The sequence below is a fragment of the Peromyscus leucopus genome, unplaced genomic scaffold (genome assembly GCF_004664715.2).
Source record: "Peromyscus leucopus breed LL Stock unplaced genomic scaffold, UCI_PerLeu_2.1 scaffold_1340, whole genome shotgun sequence".
Classification (NCBI taxonomy): Eukaryota; Metazoa; Chordata; class Mammalia; order Rodentia; family Cricetidae; genus Peromyscus; species Peromyscus leucopus.
Window position 1 is genome coordinate 1 of NW_023504491.1, and position 20,642 is coordinate 20,642.

Genomic DNA, 20,642 nt, shown 5'->3' on the forward strand with positions numbered 1-20,642 from the left:
TAGATGATAATTTTTGTTTTTTTAATTTCATATGTTTAATAAATATATTGATGATACTAGACCTATAGCAGGTCAGAATTTTTGTTTTACTTAGCTAATTATGTTCAATATGTATATTTTTGACATTAGACCTTTTTAAGGTGAGAATTTTTATTTTATTTATCTGATTTCTTGAGTCCAATATGTATACTTTTGATATTAGTTAGCTCTTAATCAGATGAGAATTTTTGTTTTATTTATCTGGTACCCTGTGTTTATTGTGTATATTATGGATATTATAACATTACTAGGTGCGAATTTTGTTTCATTTAATTTCTTAGGTTCAATAAATACATTATTAATATTAGACCTTTATAAGATGAGTGTTTTTGTTTTGTTTCTCTGATGTCTTATGTTCCTTATGTATAATTTTGATATTAGACATTTATCAGATTCAATTTTTTTTATTTTTCTGATTTCTTAGGTTCAATGTGTATATTTGATGCTGTGGGCCCCAGGAATATATCATAAGAACTTGTTTTGGAAAAGTCACTACCTGGAGGGATCAAGGATTTCCTCCAGAGGAAGCCAAATTCAGAAGGAGCTTTTGGTGTTATTTGGCTTGTTATATAACAGCTGTCTTCTTTTTTCATAATCATGTGTGCCTTCATAGTTTTCCCAATTGACTTCTTCCTAAGAAGGCTAACAGTATGGACTGATCACTATCTGGACATACACATTCCAGGTCTTTGGAGAACAGCCTCAGGAATGGTTTTCTCTGGAATCAGATATCTCCCTTAGCCACTTTCAAGGACTAGCAGTAATAACAGTCCACATGAAGGTCTCCTGATTTAAGGCAAATTCCACAAGGAGACACCACCTAGGTCAGGTGGACGTTAAGTAATAGCTTTACACAATGTATCTTGGACCCTCCTTTCTTACAGCCTTACTAATTTTATAGACCTTTCACTCCTTACCTAACCACTTCTAGTAGTGTTTAGATAACCTTCTGCACTGATAGCTATTCATAGCCAGAATCCCAGTTCAAGCCTACATATAATTATCATCATTGGCAGTATCCAGCAAGGTCCATCTTCAGATGGAGGAAAGTACCATATCAGAGATACCTCTGTACTCTCTAAGAACAGACTTAAGCATCCAGGCTACCTGTGTGAGGAGGCCTGGTGGATGTGCCAGTTAAGCTTTACTTCCTCTTTTCCCAAAACTTTCCTCTAGTTCCAGATCTTCCTTTAACTATCACCAGAGGCATCTAGCTGTACACAGGTTGGCTAGCGACTGAGCACACTTTCTCCCAACTTGCAGAAAAAAGGCAGATAGCTTGGACAGATAGGAGCCACAGAAAAAAAGAAAACAGTTTTGTTTTCTCCCATTGACCTAACAACTTTTAGATCCTTAACATAAAACAATCACATTTAAGATTATAGTTGAGCACACAAGAGCCCTCTTCTTAGATATTACCCAAATTTAGCCTTTAGTTAATTCATTTCCCCATTGGTCACTTCCCTTTAGGGTTGCAAATGATAATTAATGGTTATTGCCCTTCTATATGATTTTTATCTAAGTGTATATATACTGGGATTCCCAGGACATGGGGGGGGGAATAGGGAAGAGAAAAGACAATGGAAGAACTAGATGGGTAAGAAATTCAGAGGAACAATCTGAGATGGGGAAGAAGTAGATTGAAGGGCTAGGAGAGAGTAATAGAGGAACGAGATGAAAGATGAGGAAGAGTCAGATGGGGAAGTACTAGCTGGGTAAGAACAAGATGAAATGGACCTAGATGAGGCAGAGTTGAGATGAGAGATTTAAGATAGAACTTAGAGGGAGCAGTAGATAAATACAGAGAGAAATGAGGCAAGGAGGAGCTAGTCATGAGAACAGAACTAAAGCTGTGTAAACAGGAATGTTGTCCCAGAGGAATTAAAGCAAGTGGACTATACACATCAGTGTGCTGAGATTCTCTTTCCAGAAAATAGTCCTCGCCATTTGTAATTTCTTGGGTTCAGTAGGTATATTTTTGGTTTTAGAGGTTTATCAGATGAGGATTTTTATTTATATAATTTCTTGTGTTCAATAAGTATATTTTGGATATTGGACCTTTATCAATTGAGATTATTTATTTGATGTGATTTCTTTTGTTCCATATGTACATTTTTGATATTAGATATTTATTGGAAGAAAATTTTTATTTTATTTATCTAATGATATTCAATATGAATATTTTGGATATTAGATCCTCATCAGGAGAAAATTTAGTTTTATTTTCTGATTACATGGATTCAATATGTATATTTTGGATATTGGACCTATAATAGTTGAGAATATCTGTTTTATATTTCTGATTTCTTGTGTTTAATATGTGTATTTTGGATATTAGAATTTTATTTGATGACAATTTTTGTTTTAAATTTTTGATATCTCATGTTCAATATTCATATTTTTGAAATTTGACCTTTATCATATGAGAATTTTTGGAATATTTATCTGAGTGCTATTGTTCAATATGTATATTTTGGATACTAGATTTTATCAGATGACAAGTTTTTGTTTTATTTAATCTTTTGTGTACAACAAGTATATTTTTGATATTTGACCTTTATCACATGAGAATTTTGTTTGGTTTTTCTGATTTCTTGTGTTCAAGGTGTATAATTTTGTTATTAAACCTTTACGAGATGAGAATTTTTGCTTTATTTATCTGGTTTCAGACTTCAGTATATATATTTTGAATATTAGCCGTTTCATCACGTGAGGTTTTGTTTTTTATCTGATTTCTTGTCTTAAATATATATCTTGTCTTAAATATATATAGAGAGAGATTATTATACCTTTATCAGAAGAGAATTTTTGCTTTATTTATTTTCTTGTGTTCAATAAATATATTTTTGATATTTGAACTTTGTCATATAAGAATTTTGATTTCTTTTTCTGATTTCTTGTGTTCAATATGAATTTTTTGGATATTAGACCTTTATCAGGGGAGAATTTTTGTTTTATTTAATTTCTTGTGTTCAGTATGTATATTTGCTATATCAGATATTCATGAGTTTTTAATTTTTGTTTATTTAATTTCTTGTGTTCAATGTGTATATTTATGATATTATATCTTTATCTCAGGAGAATTTTTTATTGATTTATCTGATTTTTGTGTTCAATAGGTTATGTAGGATATTAGACCTTGATCAGATGTGAATTTTTTTTATTTTTCTAATTGTTTTCAATATGTGTGTTTTGGATATTAGATCTTCATCAGATGAGAATTTTTGTTTTATTTTTCTGATTTCTTGGTTTTAATGTTTATATTTTGGATATTAGAGCTTTACCAGATGAGAATTTTTGTTTTATTTAGCTGATTTTTTTGTTTAATATGTATGTTTTGGATAGTAGAACTTTCTCAGATCACAATTTTTGTTTTACTTTTCTGATTTCTTGAGTTCAATATATATATTTTGAAGATTAGATCTTTATCACATAAGAATTTTTGTTTTGTTTTTCAGATTTCTTGTCTTCAATAAGTTTATTTTGGATATTAAACTTTTAACAGATGAGAATTTTATTTAACTAATTATGTTCTATATGTATATATTGGATGTTAGACTTCTAACAGAATAATTTTTTATTTACCTAATTGTGTTCAATATGTACAATTTTGATATTAGTCCATTATCAGATGAGAATTTTTTTATTTATCTAGTTTCTTCTGTTCAATATGTAATTTTGGATATTAGACTTTATCAGATGAGAAATTTTGTTTTATTTAATTTCATATGCTCAATAAGTATATTTTTGATATTAGACCTTTATCAGACGAGAATACTTGTTTTATTTATCTGATTTCTTGAATTTAATATGAATATTTTGGATAACAGACCTTTATCAGATGAGAAATTTTGTTTTATTGATCTGATTTCCTGAGTTTACTATGTATATATTGGATTTTCGACACTTTTCAGATGAAAATTATTTGGTTGATTCAATTTCTTGTGTTCAAAAGTGTACTTTTGATATTAGACACTTATCACATGAGAATTTTTGTTTATTATTTCTGAATTCTTGTGTTCAATATGAATATTTTGCATATTAGAGATTTATCTGATGATAATTTTTGTTTTATTTAAATTTTGTATTCAATATGCATGATTAAGTTATTAGACTTTATCAGAAGAGAATTTTTGTTCTATTTACCTAATTAGGTTGAATATGTATATTTTTTATAACAGACCTTTATCAGATGGGAATTTTTGTTTTATTTATCTGATATCTTGTGTTCAATATATGTATTTTTGATATTAGTCTTTTATCAGATGGGACTTGTTTTATTTAATTTTTTGTGTTCGATGTGTATATTTTTGATATTAGACTGTATTTAGATGAGATTTTTTGTTTTATTTATCTCATTATGTTCAATTTGTATATTTTGGATATTAGACCATAATCCGATGATAATTTTTGTTTTATTTATCTGATTTTTTGTGTTCAATATGTGTATTCTGGATATTACAACTTTACCAGTTAGAATTATTGTTTTATCTAACTTCTTGTGTTCCATGTGTCTATTTTTTGGTATTAGAAATTTATCAGATGAGAATTTTTGTTTTATTTATCTAATTACCTTCTGCTGTGGGACGGTCTATATGTCAAATTGCTCTGATTGGTCAATAAATAAAACACTGGTTGGCCAGTGGCCAGGCAAGAAGTAGGTGGGACAAGGAGAGAGGAGAATTCTGGGAAGCAGAAGGCTGAGGCAGGAGACACTGCAGTCGCCGCCATGTCCAGCAGCATGTGATGATGCCGGTAAGCCACCAGCCACGTGGCAAGGTATAGATTTATGGAAATGGATTAATTTAAGAACAGTTAGCAAGAAGCCTGCCACGGCCATACAGTTTGTAAGCAATATAAGTCTCTGTGTTTACTTGTTTGGGTCTGAGTGGCTGTGGGACTGGCGGGTGACAAAGATTTGTCCTGACTGTGGGCAAGGCCGGAAAACTCTAGCTACAAATGGCGCCCAACGAGAGGGCAAGAGTTTCCACCTAAAACCTGAGAAAAGATTCTAAAACGGAGCTAAAAACAGCTTCCTAATTGTCTCTCTCAAATGAGCAGCAGCTGCTGGTTTGAGTTACTGGCGGGTTCCTGGCGTGTGCGCTTAACCTGCAGTATGGCGGGAATGAGGCCTCTGCAAGTGGCACATTAAGCTGTGTGGTGGATTTAGCCTTTGCTAGTACAAAACAAAAAAAGAGGTTTCTGGGCTACACGCTGCTTTGATAAAAGCATAGACCCAGGAGGGCTCCCAGAGCTGGCGGTAAACGTACCACCGCCATGTTGGGAAGCTGAAGTGGGAGGAGCCAGCAGCCACAGCACTGTTTCAGGCTTAAAAGGCTGCAGTTTAAAGCAATAGGCTCAAGGTAATATAAAAAATAAGCCACATAAAGATGGTTACAACACAGAGAATCTGGATTATGTTCTCTTTGATATTTGTAACTGAAGAAAAACATTTGATTACAAAAGCTGTTGAGTTATGCCAAAATGTATATTTTAAAGGTACCTTGACTTCAAAATGTGGATGTAAGGATATGTTGCTTTGGAAAGGAGGCTCTGCTTTTGTTTCCACAGAAAGCCAGAGGCTATGGATTTGTTCCAGATTAAGATACATCAGGTTTGACCAGCCAAGACCACCTGAAAGGTCTCTGATGACACCATGGCCCAGATGATCCAACATCCAGAATCGTTTCAAGTCACGGACTACTCCATGATCCTAAAATTTTCTTTGTGTCCCCATAAGATACAGCGCCCCCCTCCAGCAGGAAGTAGTAAGAGAAGCTACGCCCAAATTCCCAAATATACCAAGCTGACTTTGGAGATGTGTAAAAGTTAAAACCTTCCTTTTAAAAAAAAGAAAGGGGAAGTGCTGTGGGATGGTCTATATGCCAAATTGCTCTGATTGGTCAATAAATAAAACACTGGTTGGCCAGTGGCCAGGCAAGAAGTAGGTGGGACAAGGAGAGAGGAGAATTCTGGGAAGCAGAAGGCTGAGGCAGGAGACACTGCAGTCGCCGCCATGACCAGCAGCATGTGAAGATGCCGGTAAGCCACCAGCCACGTGGCAAGGTATAGATTTATGGAAATGGATTAATTTAAGAACAGATAGCAAGAAGCCTGCCACGGCCATACAGTTTGTAAACAATATAAGTCTCTGTGTTTACTTGGTTGGGTCTGAGTGGCTGTGGGACTGGCGGGTGACAAAGATTTGTCCTGTCTGTGGGCAAGGCCGGAAAACTCTAGCTACAACCTTCAATATGTATATTTTGGATATTAGATTTTACCAGATGTGAACTTCTCTTTTATTTATCTGATTTCTGGTTTTCTATATGTATATTTTGGATATTAGACATTTATCAGATGAGAACTATTGTTAATCTGATTTGTTGTATTCAACATGGAGTTTTTGAATTTTACTTTTATCATTAAGAAATTTTTGTTGTATTTATTAAATTATGTTCAATATATATATTTTTAATAATAGACCTTTGTCAGATGATATTTTTTGTCTTACTTATCCTATTTCTTGGGATCGATATTTATATTGTTGATATTAGACCTTTATCACATGAGATTTTTTGTTTAATTTATCTGATTTCTTGTGTTCAATATGTATATTTTGGATAATAGACCTTCATCAGATGAGAATATATGTTTTAGTTTTCTGATTTCTTGTGTTCAATATGTAAATTTTTTCTTTATTAGACCTTTATCAGATTAGAAATTTTGTATTATTTACCTGATTTCTAGATATCAATATTTATAGTTTGGATTTGGACATTTATCAGGTGAGAATTTGGTGTTATTTAACTTCTTGTGTTCAATATGCATATTTTTGATATTAGATCTTTATTAGATGAAAAATTTTGTTTTATTTATCTAATTATGTGAAATATATATATTTTGGACAATAAACCTATATCAGATGAGAATTTCTGTTTTATTTATCTGATTTCATTTGTTCAATATATATATTTTGAATATTAGACCTAGTGGTAAGAATTTGTTTTTCTAATTTCATGTGTTCAATTGTATATTATTGATATTAGACTTTTATCAGATGACAATTTTTATTTTATTTATCTGATTTCTTGTGTTCAATATGTATATTTTGGCTATTAGACCTTTATCAGATGAAAATATTTGTTTTTTGAACTGATTTTTTTGTGTTCAATATGTATATTTTGAATATTAAATATTTATCAGAGGACAATTTCATTTTATTTAATTTCTTGTGTTTAATATGTATAATTTTGGTATTAGACCTTGATCAGTTGATATTTTTTATTTTAATTATCTGATTTCTTGTGATCAATGTGTATATTTTTTTATATTATTCCTTTATCAGATGAGAATTTGTTCTTATTTATATGGTTTCTTGGGTTGAATGTATACGTAGGGGATATTAAAGCTTTATCAGATAAGAATTTTTGTTTTATTTATCTGATTTTTGTGTTCAGTGTGTATACTTTGGATATTAGTGCTACCGGTATGAATTTGGTTTTCTAATTTCTTTGTTCAATATATTCATTTTGTATTTAGAATTTTATAAGATGAGAATATTTGTTTAATTGTCTGCTTTCTTGTGTTCAATGAGTATATTTTGGATATTAGACCTTTTTATGTAATAATTTTTGTTTTATTTATCTGATTTCAGTGTTCCAAATGTATATTTTGGATATTAGACATTTATCAGATGAGAATTTTTTTTTACTGAATTTCTTGTGTTCAATAAGAAAGATTTGGATACTTGAATTTTTTTCACATGTGCAATTTTTGTTTTTCTTATTACTTGTGTTCGATATGTATATTTTGGATATCAGACTTCATTAGGTAAAATTTTTTATTTAATTTCTTGGGTTAAATAAGTACATATTTGATATTAGACCTTTTTCAGATGACAATTTTTTATTTGTCTAATTATATTCAATATGTATATTTTGGATATTAGACCATTATCTGATGAGAATTTTTGTTATATTTATCCTTTTTTTCTGTTCCATATGTATATTTTTGATAATAAATTTTATCAGGTGAAACTTTTTTATTTCACTTCTTTTGTTCAGTATGTATATTTTGGACATTAGACCTTAATGAGGTGAGAATTTTGGTTTTATTTAATTTCTAAATATCAAATAAGAGATTGGCATTGGTGCTTTGCAAAAATATTCTAAAAGGGAATTATTAATAAAAACTCTGATAGATTGACCATTCTGGAGTGGAAAGCTTCACATCCATTAAAATATCATCAGCACAAATCAGAGTTGATAGGTTATTAAAGAAGAAGTGTGGGTGTGTCTATGTGTGTGTGTCTATGTGTGTTTGTTTGTTGTGTGTGCGTACTGATTCAGAAGAAAAGGGGTGGTGGATCTGAGTGGACTTACCAACAAAGTGTATTTCCCTCAAATTCACAGAACACTCAAGAAACTAAATTTAAAAATCAATGAAGTTATATAGGTCTAGACAATAAATTTGGGGGATCCAAAATTCAGAAACAGTCATACTTCTAATGGTTATCTCTTTTTACTTCTTATGTTTAATGTAGCAAAAGAAACCAGCCTCACTAAAGAATTATGGGACATCTATGTGAGAACCACTGTTTCATTTGAAATCTCAAGAGAAAATATATGAGATATCCTCAAAAATGGAAAATAATTGTGTTTTGCAACTAGAACATTGTTCAAAAATAATAGAAAATAATGAAATTTCTTGATTTCCATTTCCATTCCTGAAAAACTGAAGTAAAAATTATTGAGTATGCCGGGCGGTGGTGGCACACGCCTTTAATCCCAACACTCGGGAGGCAGAGGCAGGCGGATCTCTGTGAGTTCGAGGCCAGCCTGGGCTACAAAGTGAGTCCCAGGAAAGGCGCAAAGCTCTGCAATCACTTCATTTCTAGGAAAAGTGAAGAAACATCATGAGTAATGAATCTTTAAATATGACGAACACATGTGCTTAAGTGTTGCATATGCTACACTGACTAGATTTAACAATTCACAATCTAAAGGCCCACGGGGTTGAGGAAATTGGCTCAGACCAGTAGCCAAGGCATGGATACTTACTCCTTACTCCTTAAGAGCCAACCTTGAGTCTGCCTGAGGACCTAGCAACAGTCGCCATCAGATTTCCTAGTCAATGTCACAGTTCCTGATCGTGCAGAGTCTGCCTGGGCACCTAGTAACAAGCACTGTCAGAGTTCCTGATCATGCCCAGCCAATGAAGGATGACCTTACAATGTCACCAGATCAGGACACAGCCTGGGTGCTGGGAGGAGAGCATATAAGGCCTTCCCTGTTACTGAATAAATGATTCTGCTGTTTGCCTTCAACAAACTCTCAGTGTCTGTGTCCCTGATGCTCTGTCTTCTCACCCCCATCTCTAAGGGAGCTGTTAGGACCTATCGATGAAGATAAATTACAGGCCCAAGTATGTTTTCAAATGCTACATGAGAGAAACATACGAAACACATGACAGGCCATTCGGGGACACAGATTGGTGAAAATATTTTTGACGTGCAGCAGTGTCATGACAATGCTAATATTTCTTGGAGCATGTATTTTCTTGATATATTCTCTTGAATAAATATAAGGTGTGAATGTCAGAGGATATGGCTGTGATTTAAACACTTCTGGTTAATAGGACTCTTTCAAATCTGTGTGATCAATTTTCCATCTCATCTTCATGTTCACAACACCAAGTTATAATTAGTTCATTAAATGATTCCAAGCCAAGAAACCACATTACAAAGCTGGACAACCACAAAAATTTCAACAGAATATTTAAAATATGGGACTACCCAGCCATTGTCTTATTTTTTTTTACAAACACACATGTACCAAGAAGTGTGTTTGGGGCAAATATGTGAAAATGAATGCATGAAACTCCTATACATGCCTGCAAGAAATGTGAGATAGACTTATCTTAAATGTGCTGGAAAACACCTAAAGACCACTGCAGTAAGCCTACATGACATAAATATAAATATATATTATTTATTTACATTATTTATTATATTATAATAAATGTTTAATATTTTATTCATTTATATTATTTATGATATATTATAAATGTATTGTATTTTATTTATTCATATCATTTATCCTATATATTATTATGAATGTATATTTTATTTATATTATTTATTATATGTTATTATAAATGTATATTATTTTATTTATTTATTACATATTATAAATGTATATTATTTTATTTATTTATATTGTTTATTTATATTATTGCATGTTCAACACTGTGATTCAAAAAGAGTAAAAATCATTCTGGGTGAACTTAATATAAGAATGCTTTCTTAGAAAATTGGGAATTCTTGATTTCTTATTCTCAATTCCCTTCTTGATATTCTTCTCATGCTCTCCTTCTCAATCTCCACTTCTGGATGTGCTTCCCAATCTCCTCTTCTCATTGTCCTTCATGATGAATTCTCCATCTCTTCTTCTTGATGTCCTTTTCGATATTCTTCTTGTCCCCTTCTCGATCTCTCCTCTCAATGTCCTTACTAATCTACCTTTCTCAAAGTCCTACTCAATTAATTCTAGATCTCTTCTTGCTGTCCTTTTCAATATTCATCTTCTTCCCCCTTGTTGATCTCCCCTTCTCAGTTTCCTTCCTGATTTCTGCTTCTCAATGTCCTTCCTGTTGAATTTGTGATATCTACTTCTCTTTTTTTTCTTTATTTTATTTTACAATACAATTGAGTTCTACATATCTGCCATGGATTCCCTTGTTCCCCATCCTTCCACCTCCCTCCCCTTCACCCCAGCCCACCCCCCATTCCCCCTCCTCCAGAGCAAGGCCTCCCCTGAGGACTGAGATCGACCTGGTAAACTCAGTCCAGGCAGGTCCAGTCACCTCCTCCCATATTGAACCAAGCATCCCTGCATAAGTCCCAGGTTTCAAACAGCTAACTCATGCAATGAGCCCAGGACCTGGTACCACTGCCTAGATGCCTCCCAAACAGATCAAGCCAATCAACTGCCTCACCTATTCAGAGGGCCTGATGCAGTTGGGGGCCCCTCCGCCTTTGGTTCATAGTTCATGTGTTTCCACTGTTTGGCTATTTGTCCCTGTGCTTTATCCAACTTTGGTTTCAACAATTCTCGCTCATATTAACCCTCCTCTTTCTGGCTAATTAGACTCCTGGTGCTCCCCCTGGGGCCGAGCTGTGGATCTCTGCATCCAGACTCCTCAGTCCGTGAATGGGGTTTCTGGCACAACTATTAAGGTATTTGGCCATCCCATCACAAGAGTAGGTCAGTACCGGCTGTCTCTCAGCCATTGCCAGGATTTTTTTGTGGGAGTATCTTTGTGGATTTCTATGGGCATCTTTAGCACTTTGTTTCTTCCTTTTCTCGTGTGGTCTTCATTTACCATGGTGTCCTATTCCTTGTTCCCCCTCTCTGTTCTTGATCCAGGTGGGATCTCCTACTCTCTCTCCCTCGACCCTTGCCGTTCATTGCTCCCACTCATGTCCAGGCTGTTCATGTAGATCTCCTCCATTTCTCCATCATTGGGTGATCCCCCTGTCTTTCTTCGGGTCCTGTTTTCCAGGTAGCCTCACTGGTGATGTGAGTAGCACTCCAGTCATCCTTGTTCCACATCTAGTATCCTTCTATGAGTGAGTACATACCATATTTGTCTCTCCTTTGTAAATGGCTGCCACCACAAATCCCACAAAAACAGGCACCACTGAGGTGACTCAGCAAAAGTCAATCGCTCTTGCACATCCATCTCATGGTCCGCTAAAGACATGTACATGCCTGCCTTTCTGAAATGCCAAAGGCCTGAACCTCCCAACCTGGGATAACTCCTCTGGGATGGATGCTCTTCAAGGGCTGGTAGTCATAGACGGGTAAGACCTTGCTTGGAAAGCCAACCTAAGACAGGCACAGTCTAGTTACTGGAACCCTGAGGTGGGGTCAACAGTACAGAAGCAAAGGACTCTGACTCCCATTGAGGGGCCACATAATAAAATAAAGGATGGATATGTAGTAGGACAGGACCATGGATCAAGCAAATCAGGTCAGACCACTTGCCAAGTATTCACATGTCATACTTTTTAATGAGTCAACCTGGAGTCTGCCTGAGGGCATAGCAACAGGCACTGTCAGAGTTCCTGATTGTGCCCAGCCAATGAGGGATGACCTCACAAGGCCCCCAGATTGTGACATAGCCTCGGTGCTGGGAGGAGAGTATATAAGGCCTTCCCTGTTATTGAATAAGCAACTTTGCTGTTGGCCTTCAATGGACTTCTGGTGTCTGTGTCATTGATGCCATTTCTTCTCACCCCCTCTCCTAAGGGAGCTGTTAGTTTCCACTAACACCTCCCCCACTCTGATCGCAATTCTTCTTCTCAATCTGGAAAAGTCTTATATTTACAGATTCTCCAGTAAGCCTGGTATACTTCTCACCATTTGTCTAAGATTCAGGTCAAAATTTCCTCTCTAGGTAGACTTTTTAAGCTTAAGTTCAGCTACACGGAGTAGAATGAAGTATGGATTCTCACTATATTTGTCTATAAACTGGTATTCACAGTATGTAAATTATATTATAGTTATATAATATATTATAAATATATCAAATATTATATAAATAATAATAATTATAAAATTCAGAACTCTTACCTGAGTACCAGGCTCTTAGACATCACAACAGCCTAGTCATGAGGTCAGTTCCTAATAAGTGGGTTTTCCCAACATCTACCCTAGCACAGAGAGTGAAGGTTTAAGGCTTTTTAGTTAGAGTCATACACACGAAGATTCTCCATGGATTACAAGGTCCAATGGGAAAATAAGAAAAGGTCATATTAGTCAGAGAAGCACATTTAACATCACCTTGTGCATAAAGTAAATGTATGTGTTATTCTTGGACAAAGATAGTTTAGTTTTCCCTTATAGAAATAGGTAATGTCTAATATCACATTGTAGAGGAAGGAAAGGCCTGAGGATCCCTCTGACCCACGTATAGATGGGAGATCACTTATTTCAAAAAAGCGTATGGCGACTCTTTTGTAGAGGGAGTTCTGTAACTCCTTTCTAGTTTCTGACTAGCTTGGGCAAAGGAATATTTCTGAAACTCTTTATTCAGAGGAAAACAGAGTCTAGCCACATTTTTCAGATGTGGAGATGCAATTCACCCTTTGCAGCAGGTGAAAGCCATAGGTGACCTTGGTTAGTGGGAGATTTGGGTTCTACCTCATTAAGTTCTCAATGTGCCTCCCAGTTATAGATATGCATATCATGAATCAAATCTTTGAGAGTGCAGAAAGAAATCAGAATTTTCTTCCAGTAGGATGGTGCTCTTCTGAGCAATGATGCTTCCACAGGAATTTGTTTGGCTATATGGATGAAACAGAAAGTTTTCATGTACATTTACTACCTTCTAGGCAAATGAATACAATTCTCTCTTAAACTCTATATCATCTTCCCTGTTACATAGACCAGGATGTTGTGTGGACCCATCTGGAGCAGACATTGAAGTGGCTGACTCAGTCTGATGGGGAGGCTCTTGTATGCAATGGTAAGTCAACATACAAAGGAAGGTCAGCTAAATACATCAGAGGTGTAGAACTGAAGTGTCTTTGAAGAGATGAGTATCTGAATCACCTCCATGATCATAAGGAACACTTTGGAGTTTTCAATTATCAGAGAATTATGCCCAAAACTACCAAAGAAAATATAGAATATCTATAGCCCTCTTATTTGCAAGTGACTTTATAGGTTCCCTAAAACCTGTGCATTCTGGAAGCATCCAATATTTTTTTTCTATAGAGAAAGGGAGTATAAAGCTCCCTTCATCTCAGTCCCTGATACTGAGTAAGAAAATGATTTTGACCCAATTGTAAGAATAGACAAATGGGAGTGCCATTTAAGACAAGATAAAAATATCAAAATCCTGGGGCAAGGGCAGAAATTAATGACAGTCTTTGTTCTACATGATGGATCTGACATCTTATCTAAAAGGGAGAAGGAGCAGACTAATCATGGAATCATGGAGTACTTGACCACTCCTATGAAAGGAAAACTATGAGGAACTCTTGAACAAAACTGAATATCAGAATCCCCTTGGTCCACGGTGGGAAGGGTCATAATTCCCTGTCTTAAAAGAGATCATCAGTAGAGGGATATCCCATCATGGCTCATCAGCTTCTGGAAATATTCATGCAGATGTTAGGATTTTCATAATTTGTCTTGAGTCTGTGGGAGAATAGCTCGCATTCAGAAGCTGTTTGTAACAGCAGGAATGACTATTACTGGCAAGTTTGCCTCATCTATACTGTGTTTTGAGCTCAGATATCGGCATGAATTGGTGCATTGACTCAATGTTTTGTGACTGGCTTGAAAGGAGATGGCCTGCATTCTAGACTGTTTGCAAACATTGGGCTCTGGGATAACTAGATTGGATATTCTTTGGAAAGGGAGTCTCTCAAAGATCCATGTCAGAAAGATGATCAGAAAGCCATAAAGTGAAGGCTGAAGCGATCATGACTCAGAGAACATGTTGGGTATAATAGAGAAGAAAAGGGATATACCAGAATACCTCAGGCCAAAATAAATAAATAAATAAAGTTCCCAGTCTATCTTATGAAGGGTGGGATGATGCTGGAATGCAATATCAGATTCAAAGTTCCTTTAATTCTACACTACCCATTCCAAAGTGTGCACCATGATCCCCAGAGGGGTCATATTTAAAGTATCCTCCCCATTAGATATTGATATTACAACTCAGAAGAGCTGCAATATTATAGTTAAGAATTAGTCACGAAATAATGTTATAGTTGGGTTCTGAAAATCCTTAGCCCTTGGGAACAGATTGGATGCTCCTTTTAGTCAATGGTGAAAGAATGAAGAGACCCCTCATTAGCATATGCCACGCCCCTAACCACCATGCACAGAGTCATAACCACCATGCACAGAGGACACCTCTCATTATCATAGGCCGTGCCCCTAATTATCATACAGAGAGGCCACCCCTCATTAGTATATGACACACCCCTAATCACCATACACAGAGGAGACCCCCTCATTAGCATATGTCACGCCCCTAATTATCATGCACAAAAGAGACCCCTCATTAGCACACAACATGCCCCTATCCACCACACACAGAGCACATCCCTCATTATCATATGCCACGCCCCTAATAATCATCCACAGAGGACACCCTCATCAGCATACACCATGCCCCTAACCACCATGCACAGAGCACACCCTCATTAGCATATGCCACGCCCTTAACCACCATGCACAGAGTCATAACCACCATGCATAGAGGACACCCCTCATTATCATATTCCATGCCCCTAATTATAATACACAGAGAACAACTCTCATTAGTATATGACACACCCCTAATCACCATACACAGAGGATTCCCCATATTAGCATTTGTCATGTCCCTAATTATCATGGACAGAAGAGACCCCTCATTAGCATACACCATGCCCTATCCACCACGCACAGAGCACATCCCTCATTATCATATGCCATGGCCTTAATAATCATCCACAGAGGAGACCCCTCATCAGCATACACCAGGCCCCTGATTATCATGCACAGAGCACACCCCTCATTAGCATATCCCAGACCCCCAATCACTGTGAAGACAGAGAAGACTCCTCATTTGCATACACTACGCCCCTAACCACCATGCACAGAGCACACCCTCATTAGCATATGCCACGCCCCTAACCACCATTCACAGAGTCATAAGCACCATGCACAGAGGGCACCCCTCATTATCATATTCCATGCCCCTAATTATCATACAGAGAGGACACCCTTCATTAGTATGTGGCACACCCCTAATCATCATACACAGAGGAGACACCTCATTATCATACTATCATACGCCACGTCTCTAATCATCATGCACAAAGGAGACCCCCTCATTAGCATATGTCACGCCCTAATTATCATGCACAGAAGAGACCCCTCATTAGCATACACCATGCCCCTATCCACCATGCACAGAGCACATCCCTCATTATCATATACCACTCCCTTAATAATCATCCACAGAGAAGACCCCTCGACAGCATACACCAGGTCCCTGATTATCATGCACAGAGCACACCCCTCATTAGCATGTACCATGCCCCTATCCACCATGCAAAGAGTTGTGCATCATCATCATACACCAGGCACCAGATTATCATGCTCACAGCACACCCCTCATTAGCATATCCCAGGCCTTCAATCACCATGAAGACAAAGGAGAACCTCATTAACATACACCTTGCCCCCAATAATCATGAAGACAGAGGAGCCCCTCATTTGCATACACCACGCCCATAACCACCATGCACAGAGCACACCCCTCATTAGGATATACCATGCCCCTAACCACCATTAAGACTGAGGAGATGCCTCACTAGTATACCACACCCCTAATCACCATGAAGACAGACAATACCCCTATTAGCATATGTCACGCCCATAGTGGGGGTTTCTATTTAATACTAGGTAGATGCAAAAATAAATAATTTTATTTAAACACTCATTCCAGCAGAAAAACTTTATTCAGCCTGGCGGTGGTGGTGCACGCCTTTAATCCCAGCACTCAATGGGCAGAGCCTGGCAGATCTCTGTGAGTTCAAGGTCAGCCTGGTCCACAGAGTGAGATTCAGGACAAGCACCAAAACTACACAGAGAAACCCTGTCTCAAAAAAAACCCTAAAAAATAAAAAGATGAAGAAGAAGAACTTTATTCAATGAACCATAGAGAAAGACAAGTGCTCCAAATACGCAAGGGAGGAAATTTGAGTGCAAGGACTAAGTTCAGGATTTGAACAACACAGGAAAGGTGATCAGACCACCGGGAGAGAAAAATGGTACAACTTTGAATTGGTGATTTTGATGCCATGAACAAATATGGAGCAAGTAGGCTCTGTCTTGTCACCTGTATAATTTAGAGCGTCAATAAAAAAATATATTATAATGTAATAAAGACGTCATGCTGTATGGAATACACAAGAGCCTGAGATGGATGACAGTGTGTAGAATGGTGGATTTCTCACCCCGAAATCTCATTATTCAGATTCCTTCTAAAGACAAGCAAGTGGATTTAATGCTTCCTTTTCAGGATCTTAGTACCAGGAACCTTATTTTCTCAGTGCTTGTGGTTGCATTTTTTTAAATATAAAAGTAGTAAGTCATATGGAAAGATGTATATGCAAGTTGGAAAGATGCAAATCCACTTTACATTATATTTTATCTCAATTCAGTGCATCACCTTCAGGACTTAGCATGATGTTAGTCCTATTTAGTCATTAATTGCCCTCCTAAATTTATCCACTTTACCTGGAAAATAAATGCTCATATGCCTTACATGAATCTTTTCTATTTGAAACCCATACCAAATAATTAAATAAATAAAATGTCTATAGAAGTCCATAAGTAGGGAATTTAAAAAAACAATTTCAGCCATATTTTATGATGTTACCAGTGTTGGAAAGATGTTTCTTCTTCTTTGTATTATTTTAAAAGATTTTTACAATATATTTTGAGCATATTTCTCCAAATTGAGTATTTTTGACTAAGTAATTAATTTGTTCGAAACCTACTCGAATTTAAACAGGCGTGGAGCTTTATTAACTCTCCACTCACCAGATGAATATCTCCATTGAGGACAGGTGTCTGTGAAAGAGAGGATATACAAAATAAAAACGTAATTTATTTAATCATCACTCATTTTTATTTCAATTTTTTAAGTCCTAGACATGGAAGTCAAAGGTTTTCATCATTTTTCTCTTCTTTTCTCAAATCAGTTTTTTTTTCATTTTTCTCTTCTTTTCACAAATGAATTTTTTTTCATTTTTCTCAAATTAGTTTTTTCATTTTTCTCTTTTCTCAAATCAGGTTTTTCATTTTTCTCTTCTTTTCTCACATCAGTTTTTTAATTTTTCTCTTCTTTTCTCAAATGAGTTTTTTTCATTTCTCTCTTTTTTTCTCAAATCAGTTTTTTTATTTTTCTCTTCTTTTCTCAAATAAGTTTTTTTTATTTTTCTTTTCTTTTCTCAAATCAGTGTTTTTTATTATTCTCTTCTTTTGTCAAATCAGTTTTTTTATTTTCTCTTTTTTTCTCAAATGAGTTTTTTCATTTTTCTCAAATCAGTATTTTTTATTTTTCTCAAATCAGTGTTTTTTCATTTTCTCAAATCAGTTTTTTCCATTCTTGTCTTCTTTTCTCAAATCAGTTTTTTTTTCATTTTTCTCAAATCAGTAGAAATGTAAAGCAAGCACAGTATCATGAGAACTACATTTCCCACAATGACTTTCTCTGTGTGGTCAGAACTAACTTAACCACTGTGCCATCCTCTACATCATCAAAACTACATTTCTGACAGTTCTTTTCTCTACATCATCAGAACTACATTTCGCACAGGGAATTTTCTGTGTCATCTGAACTACATTTCCCACAATGCACATTCCCTATTTCTTCAGAACTACATTTCCCACAGTGCTTTCCCCTTATCTTCAGAACTATATTTCCCACAGGGCTTTTCGCTATATCCTAAGAACTAAATTTCCCACAGGTTCTTTCTCTACATCATCAGAACTTCATTTCCCACAATATCTCTCTCTGTGTCATCAGAAGAACACTTCCCACGGGGCATTTCTCTACATCATCAGAACTATATTTCCCACAGTGCCTTTCTCTATTTCATCAAAAGTACATTTCCCACAGTGCCCTTACTTACATCATTGAACTATATTTCCCAGAGGGCAATATTCTCTATGGAATCAGAACTACATTTCCTACAGTTGCTTCCTCTGTGTCATCAGAACTACATTTCCCAGGTGGCTTTCTCTATGTCATCAAAACTACATTTCCAAAGAACCTTTCTCTAAGTCATCAGAATGACATTTCCCAAACTGCCTTTCTCTGTGTCGTCAGAACTATATTTCCCACCGTACCTTTCTTTACATCATCAGAACTACATTTCCCACAGTGCCTTTTCCTGTGTTGTCTAAACTACATTTCCCACAGTGACTTTCTCTACATCATCAGAACTACAGTACCCACAGTGCCTTTCTCAAAGTCATCAGAAATACATTTCCATGGTGCCTTTCTCTATACAATCAGAACTACATTTCTCTAATCTCACCTGATAAATAATTTATATCTAAAATATATATATTCAAACCAAGAAATCAAATGAAAAAAATAAAATTTCTCATCTGATAAAGTTCTAATATACAAAATATATTATTGAACCCTAGAAATTAAAAAAACAATAATTGTCATCTGATAAAGGTTTAATATCAAAGATATCATATTGAATATAATTAGACAAATAAAGCAAAAGTTGTCAACTGATGAAGGTCTAATACCAAAAAATGTACTTGTTGAACCCAAGAAATTAAATAAAACAAGTTTTTTATCTGATAGAAATCTAATATTCAAAATATATTATTAAATACAAGAAATTAAATAAAACAAAAATTTCTCATCTGCCCTGAGGCAGACTCTAGGTTGACTCATAAAAAGTATGAAATATGCATACTTGGCAAGTGGTCTGACCCAATTTGCTTGATCCTACGGGCCTGTCCTACAACATATCCACCCTTTTATTTTATTACATGGACACTCAATGGGAGTCAGAGTCCTTTGCTCTAGCCCTGTTGACCCCACCCCAGGGTTCCCAATAACTGGACTGTGCCGGTCTTAAGATGGCTTGCCAAGTAAGGTCTTACCCATCTATGACTACCAGCCCTTGAAGAACGTCCATCCCTGGGCAGTCACCCCGGGATGGGAGGGTCAGGCCTTAGGGATTTCAGAAAGCCAGGCATGCACATGTCTGTGGAGGGCCATGAGCTGGATATCTAATAGCGATTGACTTCTGTAGAGTCACTTCAGTGGTGCATGTTCTTGTGGGATGTGTGGTGGGAGACACTTAAAAAGAAGAAAGATTAAAAGCACTACCCACCCATCAAAAAACACGTGAGAATCCAGGAGGGATCCAATAGTCTTTCAATATCATGCCAAAAATTAAAATAAATAGTCAAAGGCCATAACCTCTCTCCTTGTATGATTTGATTGGAAAATTTTGTGTGTTAACTGTCGTGGATAATATAGATGCTGAGCTGACCAGGAGCCCTTAATATATTTAGGTTATAAAATGCAGGGTGGATATGTAGTAGAACAGGCCCACAGGGCTGAGGATTTGGGCCTTACTCCTTAAGAGCCAAACTTGAGTCTGCCTGAGGGACTAGCCACAAGAGCTGTCAGAGTACCTGATTAAGCAGAGTCTGCCTGAGGACCTACCAACAGTCCATGTCAGAGGTCCTGTTAATGGCCAGCCAATGAGGGAAAACCACACAAACCTGCTAAACTAACACTGCTCATCCAAACAATGTCATGTCAAGTGAGGAAAAATGGAGGCTCCACAAATGAGATGTCCATTGATGAATTAAACAACATATTGAATGTATGAGGGATAGTTAAGACAATATATCATCATTAAACTACAAAAAAAAAATCATTCAAAAAATTCAACATAGTGGTACACAGCAGATAAGTAAGTGGAGTAGAAAAATATCTACTGAAATTTTATGCATAAATTGGGGTTCTGTGGGAAGAAAGGTAAG